The sequence below is a fragment of the Pseudophryne corroboree genome, chromosome 1, assembly GCF_028390025.1.
Source record: "Pseudophryne corroboree isolate aPseCor3 chromosome 1, aPseCor3.hap2, whole genome shotgun sequence".
Classification (NCBI taxonomy): domain Eukaryota; kingdom Metazoa; phylum Chordata; class Amphibia; order Anura; family Myobatrachidae; genus Pseudophryne; species Pseudophryne corroboree.
In genome coordinates, this window is record NC_086444.1 from 322,261,954 (window position 1) to 322,274,418 (window position 12,465).

The following is a 12,465-nucleotide window of genomic DNA, read 5'->3' on the forward strand; positions in this document are numbered from 1 at the left end:
AACCCAGGATTGTGCCAGCTGGTGTTCCAGGAAAAGCTAGGTTGCTGAAGATAAAACAGCTGCTGTGGATACTGGCTGGAACCAGACTGTTGTTAGCACGGAGTGGATACTGGCTGGAACCAGTTAAATAATAAATGAACTTGGGAGCGATGAAATATGAACTGAAATGTAGAACTTGAGAGCGGAGAAATAATAATACCGGTGGAGAGTGGTAAAGTGTAGAAAGGACACCGGCCCTTTAAGGGAAGCTGTACTCTGCTGGAAGCAGGTAATGTTGTAGCTGGAAACAGATGAATCCACAATGGATTGGAGAGTCAGGCTACACCGCAGGTGGAATGCTGGTGCGGGTCTCTATGGTGGAAGTCTTGAGACAGGAGCTGGAACCTGGAAGACAATCACAGGAGAGAGACAAACAGGAACTAGGTTTGACAACCAAAGCACTGACGCCTTCCTTGCTCAGGCACAGTGTATTTATACCTGCAGCAAGGAAGGGATTGGCTAGGCAATTATGCAGATTATCAATACTGAGAACAGATTGGTGGAAATGATCAGCTGACAGAATCCAAGATGGCTGCGCCCATGCAGACACTTGGAGGGAAGTTTGGTTTGTAATCCATGTGGTAATGAAAACAGTAATGGCGGCGCCGGCCACCGGAGACAGGAGGCGCCAGGCTGACAGATGCACATCCAACCACGCGGACACAGCGGAGGCCGCGGCTGATGTAATCGCCACTCAGACACTCTGCATGCAGAAGTTCAGGGACGGCGGCGGAGGCCGCGGGAGACGCCATGCCAGGTGTAATATGGCGTCCACTGTGACAGCGTCCCAGAGTGACAGGAGAGGATACAGGAATGTACACATCAGGATAACAGATGGAATCCGGTCCTGGAGCGCTGAGCCAGCCTTAGGAGGCATCTGATGGGTAAGAAATGGCGTCCAGATACCCGGATCGTGACAGTCACATTGGTTTGAACCACTTAAATCTGTGGAGTTAAAATATCTCAAATGGAAAGTGGTCATGCTGTTGGCCCTGGCCTGGGTCAGGCGCGTGTCAGAATTGGCGGATTTATCCTGTAAAAGCCATTATCTGATTTTCCATTCGGACAGGGCGGAATTGAGGACTCGTCCTCAGTTTCTCCCTAAGGTGGTTTCAGCGTTTCACCTGAACCAACCTATTGTGGTGCCTGCGGCTACTAGGGACTTGGAGGACTCCAGGTTGCTAGACGTTGTCAGGGCTCTGAAAATATATGTTTCCAGGACGGCTGGAGTCAGGAAATCTGACTCGCTGTTTATCCTGTATGCACCCAACAAGCTGGGTGCTCCTGCTTCTAAGCAGACTATTGCTCGTTGGATTTGTAGTACAATTCAGCTTGCACATTCTGTGGCAGGCCTGCCACAGCCAAAAATCTGTAAATGCCCACTCCACAAGGAAGGTGGGCTCATCTTGGGCGGCTGCCCAAGGGGTCTCGGCTTTACAACTTTGCCGAGCAGCTACTTGGTTAGGAGCAAATACGTTTGTAAAATTCTACAAAATTGATACCCTGGCTGAGGAGGACCTGGAGTTCTCTCATTTGGTGCTGCAGTGTCATCCGCACTCTCCCGCCCGTTTGGGAGCTTTGGTATAATCCCCATGGTCCTTACGGAGTCCCCAGCATCCACTTAGGACGTTAGAGAAAATAAGAATTTACTTACCGATAATTCTATTTCTCGTAGTCCGTAGTGGATGCTGGGCGCCCATCCCAAGTGCGGATTGTCTGCAATACTGGTACATAGTTATTGTTACCAAAAAATCGGGTTATTGCTGTAGTGAGCCATCTTTTCTAGAGGCTCCTCTGTTATCATGCTGTTAACTGGGTTCAGATCACAAGTTGTACGGTGTGATTGGTGTGGCTGGTATGAGTCTTACCCGGGATTCAAAATCCTTCCTTATTGTGTACGCTCGTCCGGGCACAGTATCCTAACTGAGGCTTGGAGGAGGGTCATAGGGGGAGGAGCCAGTGCACACCAGATAGTCCTAAAGCTTTCTTTAGATGTGCCCAGTCTCCTGCGGAGCCGCTATTCCCCATGGTCCTTACGGAGTCCCCAGCATCCACTACGGACTACGAGAAATAGAATTATCGGTAAGTAAATTCTTATTTTTAGTATTCTTCCCGTGGGCCTAATTCGGATATTATTTTATTTTCCATGAATCCTCCTTTTTGGAATCAGCCAAAAGATGAAATCTTGTTGACAGGAGATAAAATTACAAATAACAATGTCTAAATTAGGCCACCCTATTTCAGTACAACATGAAAATTATCATTACAACACAGTTTGGTATTTATTAGAGTATTTCATGAAACAAATTGTAATTTCACCAAAGCTTTTAAAATTATTTAGACATAGTTAGATTGTCAGTATATTATTGTCAATGGTGTATAAGGTGCCACAGTGCTCAACGGCAAGAGCAATGGACAAAATAGGGCATTCATAAAACAAAAATATAAAGTGGAAACACAATACATACATTAAAACAAACTGTAGAAGCTTTCAATCTAGTGGACCCAGAAGAAAACATGCAAGTAGGTCTTTTACTTAATTCATATTATATGCTCTGCGTTTTTTCATGCACAGCCTGTGCTAGCCAGGAGATGAAGCTGCCCACTCATGCATTATAATAGCATGAACTAACATGACTGCATTAGCACAGTGAGAGGAAAATAAAATGAGCGGTTTTGGAACACTGAAGAACCTGAGTAGTGTGAGACATGGTCATCGTGTCTAACACATTAGAATAAATACTCATTGCTTCTTTATCATGCTAGAGGCATTAGCCAGGTCACTATAACAGATTAAATAATTAACATCTTGTCCAACAAGAAACGGAAGCAAATTAAATTATCGTCATATTTAGGAATATTATAGCCAGTATAACAGTATATACTTATCAGCGCACTGTAAGGAGCTGAACATGCTGTAGATGTGTAGTAACAATTATTTTGGAGTCCAATAACAAGCAAGGGACACAGGGACACATCTACTAATAGTGCAAATAGTGCAGTGTTTATCCTGCTTCTGGTTCACTGATTATCGATGCAAAGTACTGTAGGAAGCATTTTTGGCAGCATGTATTAAAATATCCTACGACGAAGTAGGAGTAGGAAACACACTCCTATTGCAGTAGCACTGCTTGTGTCTACAGAGCGCATGCGCAAGAGCAGCAGCTCGCACATTCAATAAAAAAACCTTTTTTACAATACACCCTTTATAGCTTTACAAAGGTTCCTGCGTCACTCACTCTGTATGTGAGACAAGGTAGAAATCAGTTGCTGATTTTGGCAAAATTGCAGTCAAGTCTCTGATAATAACTGAACCTAACATTGCCATCAACAACTATGGTGGTGCCGATTAGAGCTGGCTGCATTAGACTAAAGACATTTTTGCTCATTTGTGCCCATTAGTACGTATTGTGATGTATTTCATATTGCATTGATTATAATGGATTTTGCCCATATCACTTGTTCATACATTTGCTCTATACAGTAGGCACTGATGCAGTTGAATGCAAGTGCACTTACCCCTATGTATATGCTTGGTACTTGTCCTTATCATCAAGAACCTCTTGCACTAGCCTGTATTCTATTTACTCTTGCATCCAACGCTGCATTGCCCATAATTCCGTCAACACCACCTCTCGGAATTGCCTACATATATATTTTGGTTTCCTAGGGCTAAAATTTCTAAGCGTTGGTTTGCAAGAGCTTTAGAAACTGATACCCCTTTCACATTGCAAAAATAAGTTGGGTTATTGGCAGGTTGTTGTCAAGGTGCAATGTGAAAGCGCCAAAGTGAATAACTCGGGTCAGGCAACCTGGCATTTCAACCCGGGTTAAAAGAAGGGTTAAACACAGGTCGGACCCAGGTCATTGTGCAGTGTGAAAGCCTCTGACCCGGGATATTCAACCCAGGTCTCAGAAAAAGTTGCTGATTGGCTGTTTATGTGTCTGCTCTGTGCAGTCCCAGGCCCCTCCTTTTATTTCCTTTGAAACCTCATCAATGTGAGCCAGAAAAGTCCATTATAAATCACATCACAGTGTTTAACATGGGTGACCTGTGTTCAGTGTGAAAGGCACCAACCCGGGAATAACCCAGGAATAACATGTGTTGAAACTGCAATGTGAAAGGGTCTGAGCCTGCTTGGACCCAGGTCGGACCTGGGTGTCCACCGGAAAGAGAGATACAATGTAGGCTTTAAACCTAGGATCGAGCACGGTGGCCGAAATGTAGTGCTCTGATGTCAACAGATTGACCACCCTTGAATCCTGGCAAAGCAAATGAAGGGCTCCATCCACAAGTCCCACATACGTAGCGGAATCACTCCGTCTTAGCTCCTCATTCAATTTCTCCAGCTGCTTCTGCAAAAGCCTGATGAGGGGAATGATCTGATTCAAGCTGGCAGTGTCTGAACTGACTTCACGTGTGGCAAGTTCGAAGGGTTGGAGAACCTTGCACAACACGGAAATCATTCTCCACTGTGCTTGACTCAGGTGCATTCCCCCTCCTTTGCCTATATCATAGGTGGATGTATATAGGCTTGAATGGCCTTTTGCTGTTCCTCCATCCTCTGAAGCATATAGTGTTGAATTCCACCTCGTTACCACCTCTTGCTTCAGGTGATGGCAGGGCAGGATCAGGAGTGTTTGCTGGCACTCCAGTCTTCGGCATGCAGTCGCTGAATGTCGAAAGTGGCCCACAATTTTTCAGGCCACCGACAGCATGTCCTGCACGCCTCTTTCGTTTTTCAAAAAATTCTGCACCACCAAATTAATTGTATGTGCAGAACATGGGATGTGCTGGAATTTGCCCAGATGTAATGCACGCACAATATTGGTGGCATTGTCAGATATCACAAATCCCCAGGAGAGTCTAAGTGGGTTAAGCCATTGTGCGATGATGTCCCTCAGTTTCCGTAAAAGGTTGTCAGCGGTGTGCCTGTTATGAATACCGGTGATACACAGCGTAGCCTGCCTAGGAACGAGTTGGCGTTTGTGAGATGATGCTGCTGGTGCTGCTGCTGTTGTTGCTGTGGAAGGCAATACATCTACCCAGTGGGCTGTCACGGTCATGTAGTCCTTAGTTTGCCCTGCTCCACTTGTCCACATGTCCGTGATTAAATGGACAGTGGGTACAACCACATTTTTCAGGACACTGAGGACACTTTTCTTAGTGTCCCTGTACAGTCCAGGAATCGCTTGCCTAGTGAAGTGGAAACTAGTCGGTATTTGCTAACAGGGACACAGTACGTCCATCACTTGTCTAAATCCCACTGCAATAATTGCAGATACCGGACGCATGTCTCACGTCAGCATAGTTGTTATGGCCTCAGTAATCCGCATTGCAACAGGGTGACTGCTGTCATATTTCATCTTCCTCGCAAAGGACTGTTGGACAGTCAATTGTTTAGTTGAAGTAGTACAAGTGGTCTTCCGACTTCCCCTCTGGGATGACTATTGATTCCCCGCAGCAACAACAGCAGCGGCAGCAGCAGTAGGCGTACCACTCAAGGATCCTCCGGAGGAATCCCAGATAGGAGATGACTCGTTAGTCATGCCAGTGACATGGCCTGCAGGACTACTTATGTTCCTGACTGAGGAGGAAATTGACGTTGAAGGAGTTGGTGGTGTGGCTTGCAGGAGTTTGGATACAAAACAAAAAGGTGTGATTCCGCACTAGTCAGGTTCAAACATTATCGTAAGGTACCAGAATCTTATCGATGTACAGGAAAAAATTCCTTAATGGTTATACCTGGTGGTGCACCCAGAGTCAGGGAATATTTGGAGAAAAAAGGAATTGCAGAAGACTCTTGTGTGGGTGCACTCTTGTTTTTCTGTAGTTATATAGCTAATTATTAAAACTTAACTTTTATTAAGTGATCATTTTAAGATAAATCCACACTCTCATGTTCCACCACAGTTAATTGTTGAAACAGAAGAATACCAATGTAGGTATAGGGTTATACAATGAAAAAATAATTTTTTGTTAAAATTGGAAATGTTCTGGTTAGTCTATCCTTATAGACTTGTAGGGAGATGTAGACACTAGGGGGGAAATTTACTAAGCTCCCGATTTTGACCGAGATGCCGTTTTTTCATCAAAGTGTCATCTCGGTAATTTACTAAACACTAATCACGGCAGAGATGAGGGCATTCGTAATTTTTTGCAAGTCCAAGTAAAAAATTACGAATGAATACACCATCGGTCAAAACGCGGCTGTTTAAGTATGAATCTCGGTCATTTACTAAGAAGTGCAAAGCAAAAAACAAACAAACACTGCCGTGAAAAATTACAACTCGTAAAAAAGTGCTAAAAAAAAACAGACCTTTTTTTTTTATTCGTGATTGGATAGGCATGCACGGATCCATGAGATCCGTGCATGTATATCAGTGGGAAGGGGTGGGAAAGTGCTTATTTTTTCAAAAAAAATTGCGTGGGGTCCCCCCTCCTAAGCATAACCAGCCTCGGGCTCTTTGAGCCGATCCTGGTTGCAGAAATATGGGAAAAAAAATGACAGGGGTTCCCCCATATTTAAGCAACCAGCATCGGGCTCTGCGCCTGGTCCTGGTCCCAAAAATACGGGGGACAAAAAGAGTAGGGGTCCCCCGTATTTTTAAAACCAGCACCGGGCTCCACTAGCTGGACAGATAATGCCACAGCCGGGGGTCACTTTTATATAGTGCCCTGCGGCCGTGGCATCAAAAATCCAGCTAGTCACTCCTGGCCGGGGTACCCTGGGGGAGTGGGGACCCCTTCAATCAAGGGGTCCCCCCCCCCAGCCACCCAAGGGCCAGGGGTGAAGCCCGAGGCTGTCCCCCCCCATCCAATGGGCTGCGGATGGGGAGGCTGATAGCCTTTGTTGTAAAAGAAAAGATATTGTTTTTAGTAGCAGTACTACAAGGCCCAGCAAGCCTCCCCCGCATGCTGGTACTTGGAGAACCACAAGTACCAGCATGCGACGGAAAAACGGGCCCGCTGGTACCTGTAGTACTACTACTAAAAAAATACCCAAAAAAAGACAAGACACACACACCGTGAAAGTATAATTTTATTACATACATACACACATACATACATACTTACCTTAAGTTCCCACGCAGGTCGGTCCTCTTCTCCAGTAGAATCCAAGGGGTACCTGTTGAAGAAATTATACTCACGAGATCCAGGGGTCCAGGCTCCTCGGGAAATCCAGGGGTAATCCACGTACTTGAAAAAAATAACAAAACGGTGTCCCGACCACGAACTGAAAGGGGACCCATGTTTGCACATGGGTCACCTTTCCACGAATGCCAGAAACCCACTTTGACTTCTGTCTAAGTGGGTTTCTTCAGCCAATCACGTTGTAGCACTCTCCTGATCAGCTGTGTGCTCCTGTCCTCACTGACAGGCAGCACACGGCAGTGTTACAATGTAGCGCCTATGCGCTACATTGTAACCAATGATGGGAACTTTCTGCCCTGCGGTTGACCTAAAGTGACGTCACCGCTGAGCAAGAAAGTTCCCAGCATTGGTTACAATGGAGCGCATAGGCGCTACATTGTAACACTGCCGTGTGCTGCCTGTCAGTTAGGACAGGAGCACACAGCTGATCAGGAGAGTGCTACAACGTGGCGCTCCCTGATTGGCTGAAGAAACCCACTTAGACAGAAGTCAAAGTGGGTTTCTGGCATTCGTGGAAAGGTGACCCCTGGATTTCCCGAGGAGCCTGGTACTTGTGGTTCTCCAAGTACCAGCATGCGGGGGAGGCTTGCTGGGCCTTGTAGTACTGCTACTAAAAACAATATCTTTTCTTTTACAACAAAGGCTATCAGCCTCCCCATCCGCAGCCCATTGGATGGGGGGGGACAGCCTCGGGCTTCACCCCTGGCCCTTGGGTGGCTGGGGGGGGGGACCCCTTGATTGAAGGGGTCCCCACTCCCCCAGGGTACCCCGGCCAGGGGTGACTAGATGGATTTTTGATGCCACGGCCGCAGGGCACTATATAAAAGTGACCCCCGGCTGTGGCATTATCTGTCCAGCTAGTGGAGCCCGGTGCTGGTTTTAAAAATACGGGGGACCCCTACTCTTTTTGTCCCCCGTATTTTTGGAACCAGGACCAGGCGCAGAGCCCGATGCTGGTTGCTTAAATATGGGGGAACCCCTGTCATTTCCCCCCCCATATTTTTGCAACCAGGATCGGCTCAAAGAGCCCGAGGCTGGTTATGCTTAGGAGGGGGGACCCCACGCATTTTTTTTTTTATTTTACATTGTTTAATTAAAAAAAAAAAAAAAATGAACCCCAGCACGGATCACACAGATCCGGCCGAGATTGATTGTAAAAAAAGTCGGCAGTGTTTTGCTAATCACTGCCGTAAAAAAATAAAAAAAAACACGAATGACATCGACATCGGAAGAAAAGAAAAACCCGAATACGACAGCTTAGTAAATCCATCGTAACAAATTCAAAAAGTTGCAGTTTTACACTTTCGATGTCATTCGTGATTGAACTTTGACCTTTTTTCGGAAATTACGAATGTTAGTAAATGTACCCCATGGGTTCTACACCCAAATCCTCTCCAACCAGCACAAGCAAAGCTTGTTTTTTAATAGGACCTCAATGGGTCAAAAATGATCGGACCGGTATCACACATATGAATCTTAGTAAGTTACATATGCATGGGAAGGTGTCTGTGTGTAATGCTTTGTGATAGTATATAACGGGCTTTAGGAATATCCTGGATATGGAGGAAATCTAGCCACGGAAAACAAGGTTGAATTGCGGGGGAAGGTGGAGGAAGGGAAGGAAAGGGATAAGAGAAGGGGAAGGAAAAGGGGGGAGAAAGACCAAATGGAAAAAAAGGGTAAAGAAAGAATGTGGTGATCCTGCTGTTGGTTTATGGTCGAGATGAGTCACAAATTACAACACCAGGTATTCTCTGGGGGTCCCCCTCGCAGATACTGACCCAGCCCACCACCGTTTTGCTTCCAAGATCGGACGAGATCGGGCTCTATCGGTGGGGTATGGTAGTAATTGTTGGACACGAATTGGTCGACTCACCAATGAGAGTGCACCTAGTAAGGTTTAAAGAGAGGAAGAGGCAAGTGGCAGATCTGCTGTCTACGTTAGGCACAGGATTAACCTGTGGATCATAGATGAGAGTCTGCAGATATAGGAAAAAATAGATTACACAGGATCAAAGGTAGAACTGAAACAGATATATGCCCAAGTCTTTATGCAGGCACTGTCGTCAGATTATATATTGGCGGCACACTCAGGCAGTTTGACTACTATGTTAGACTGAAAAAATATATATATATTCTCCTTGGAGTGTGTAAAAATTCAATATTCTGACAGGCTACCTTCAATACAGTTACTTGCTAAGGTAAACAGACAGGGGTAGGTGCTCACTTGTATCAAGTGTTCCTATGTGCAGGCAAAAACACCAATTAAATCACATGGTAGGGCTGTTAGCATTGTGATAAACAGCCACTGAGAAGGTTAGGCCCAGAAAGTAACGATGTCCCTAAACCCTGTTTTGACTCAGGCAATATTCAGATATCCCCTCCAGGAAAAATAATCCCGTGTGTGAATGTTCAGTCTTCTGACATTCACCTTCATTTCAAATCTATTGCAGAAGCACACAGATAGTGATGGGTGCACAAATGCACCACTATTCTCACATACAAATAAATAAACATGCAGGGCTGTTTATATTCAGATGGACAGCCACTAAAACAAAGGGATACATCCATTAGGATATATCAGTATCCCTGAAACTTGTTGATTTCATAGGGATATCAATTTAGAATGCCCTGTACATTTGGGTAATAATTATTATTATACAGAGTATTACAAGTATGGTTATTAATACAATTGGTGTGAGAGTCGGATAGAACAAAAAGATACCGGTCCCTGCCCAGGTCCCTGGGTCAGTTAGGGTTAACAGGATCTGAGTGATACTCCTAATGTCCCTGGTCCCAGATAGAAAGATGGAAAACGCGTTTCACCCGTCCTGCGGGCTTGTTCACTTCCAAGGTGCTCATCTGAATGATGAGCCCGGTTTAAATACCTGTTGAGTAACAGACAACCAATCACTGTTGTCTGTTAATTAGATAGATTAATTAATTACAAGGGCTCCGCTACGATCAGCGGAAATGAGGCTATGTATCCGGTTGCTAGGCAACCTCAATAGCCGTACATTGGCCCTGGGAAGGAGAGAATGAAAATGGATACTGTCCCAGATTTGACTTTATTTTATTTTATTACCTCGCTGGTGCGGGCCATGGCGCTCGATCTCCCCTCGGCCGCCGATGTCTCCTTTCGGCTGTGTAGTAATGTACAATCCGTGTCGTTGCCCTGACTACCCGGGCAGAGGCGACACGTCACGTCCGGCCAAGGCGGAGACGGCCACGTCACGTCCAGCTAGAGCCTATGGGTTCGGTTGCTAGGCAACCGATCGCTTGATAGGTCCCGTAATCTTCCAGTGCAGTGGGTCACGTCATATCCGGCTGGGGCCTATGCGTTCGGTTGCTAGGCAACCGATCGCTATGTATGTCCCATATTATTAAAATGCAGTGGGTCTGGAAGGCTTGTTTGTGGCTATTCGGTTATCAGGCAAGACATGATCATATGTCTGGAGGTTAATTCTGATTAGATCAATCAGTAACCTGTGCCTATAATGTTCCCGAGTTATTATCTGTGTCCTGGCTGTATTGGATGTCTGGGGTCCAGTATTGGGTATCATGTGTCCCACTGCTGGATATTCAAAAATCGGAAGTAACCCAGGAATGACAGGGTAATTTTTGCCTGATTACTGGCAAGAATCATTATTATGGAGTGAGCTGTGACAAGATAGGTCGATGCTGGCAGCTGCACTCTAGATCCTAGGTGCAGCAACCTGTCATCAGATAGTCTTGCTGGCATTGTGTGGAAGGTCACCCTAAGTGGCTGGCCAAAGGCAGTCACATAGTGTCCTAACGTGGCATTAGCGTACACACACACACACACACACACACACACACACACACACACACACACACACACACACAGTCACCATTGTAAGGAGTTGGGGATGATTTGTAAATTATCCTGTGCCTGGGTATATTTGCGCATACATGCGGGGTAATTAGCATAATACATATTGAGATCATCCAATGCATCCAGGCTCAGGTTGTTCGTCTTCTAGGTCAGATTATTAACAGTAGGTCAGTAATCCCTTATTATCTTCACTAGGTTCGTGATTCTATATATTACCTCAGTGATATGTGTGCCACATAATCTTAGTGAAGGATAATGACTTTGTCTGATATGAGGTTGAATGGGTCAAACATAGGTATGTCGAGAGGGATAGTTCAAAATATCCTCTATGTGCCACCTTGTTGGAATCTATGGATTGAAATGATAACGTAGAAAAAGAGAGGAAAAAGAGGGGAAAGAGAAAAGGAAAATGTCTAATTGAAAGAATGCCTCCTAATGACGAATAGTCTGCTCGTTTGTGGTATATGCAACCTTTAAGAAGTGATTAGTCCCATATATTAATGGTTTGGGTAGGTAATACAATCCCTTATAAATATGTGAGGGATAGACTCAATATAGGTCAAGTGTGTGCCAATTCTTAGGTAGTGTACTCGTGATCTGTTGGGAAAACCCATGTGTAAAGTGAGTGAAACAAAATAAGAAAAGGAAAAGTGAAACGCATGTGATAGCCTGTATTACTACACAACAGGAGTAAATAAAAAGTGGGGGCAACAGTGCATAGGAAGGATCTATATAGACCCCATGTTGAATGATATTAGGGTGTAGAGTGAGGGTGAGTTATGGTGATGATGCTTTTGTGTTATGCTATTGTGATGATGAATCGTAGATATATTAGGATGTGACTGTGTGTATCCGTTATGTGGGGATTGATGGGAGTATGCCGATGATACGTGTTATAGGGCCAAAGGAGAGAATTAGTTGGACTTGTATTCTTTGCGGAGCAGGGAGGTTTCAATTGTGGTGATAATTGTTATCTGGTTAGCTACAGAAAAACACTGTAGTTTATGCTTTCATTGAGACCCATCGGTTTGTATGTATTGAGTTTGAAAATCCATTCGGTTTCTTTCTTTAAAAGCTCTTTGCTCAAATCTCCTCCTCTGATGCCTAGCTGAACTTTTTCTAGGCCAAAAACCTTGAGTTCTTTTTGAAAGTCCGTGTGACAGGAGTGAAAATGTCTGGCTACCGAAGTCAATTTTCTCATCCGCAAGAGATCACTGGCGGCATTGCGACAAGTGCCTACATGTTCCAATATCCGCTCCTTAAATTTCCGGGTCGTCATCCCTACGTACCTCAAGTTACAACTGCACTCGATGCAGTAGATCAGACCCTGGGTGCTGCAGTTAAAAAATTGTTTGATTAATATCAGTTGGCCGTAACGGTCAGATATTGAATTTCTTGTCAAAATCTGGGGACA

The 12,465-nt window shown here is 45.0% G+C and overlaps 1 pseudogene; it reads right to left on the bottom strand.

Moving 5' to 3' along the window:
- Window positions 1-8,927: 8,927 nt before the first annotated feature.
- Window positions 8,928-9,046, bottom strand: LOC134948956 (5S ribosomal RNA; annotated as a pseudogene).
- Between the last annotated feature and the right edge of the window lie 3,419 nt (window positions 9,047-12,465).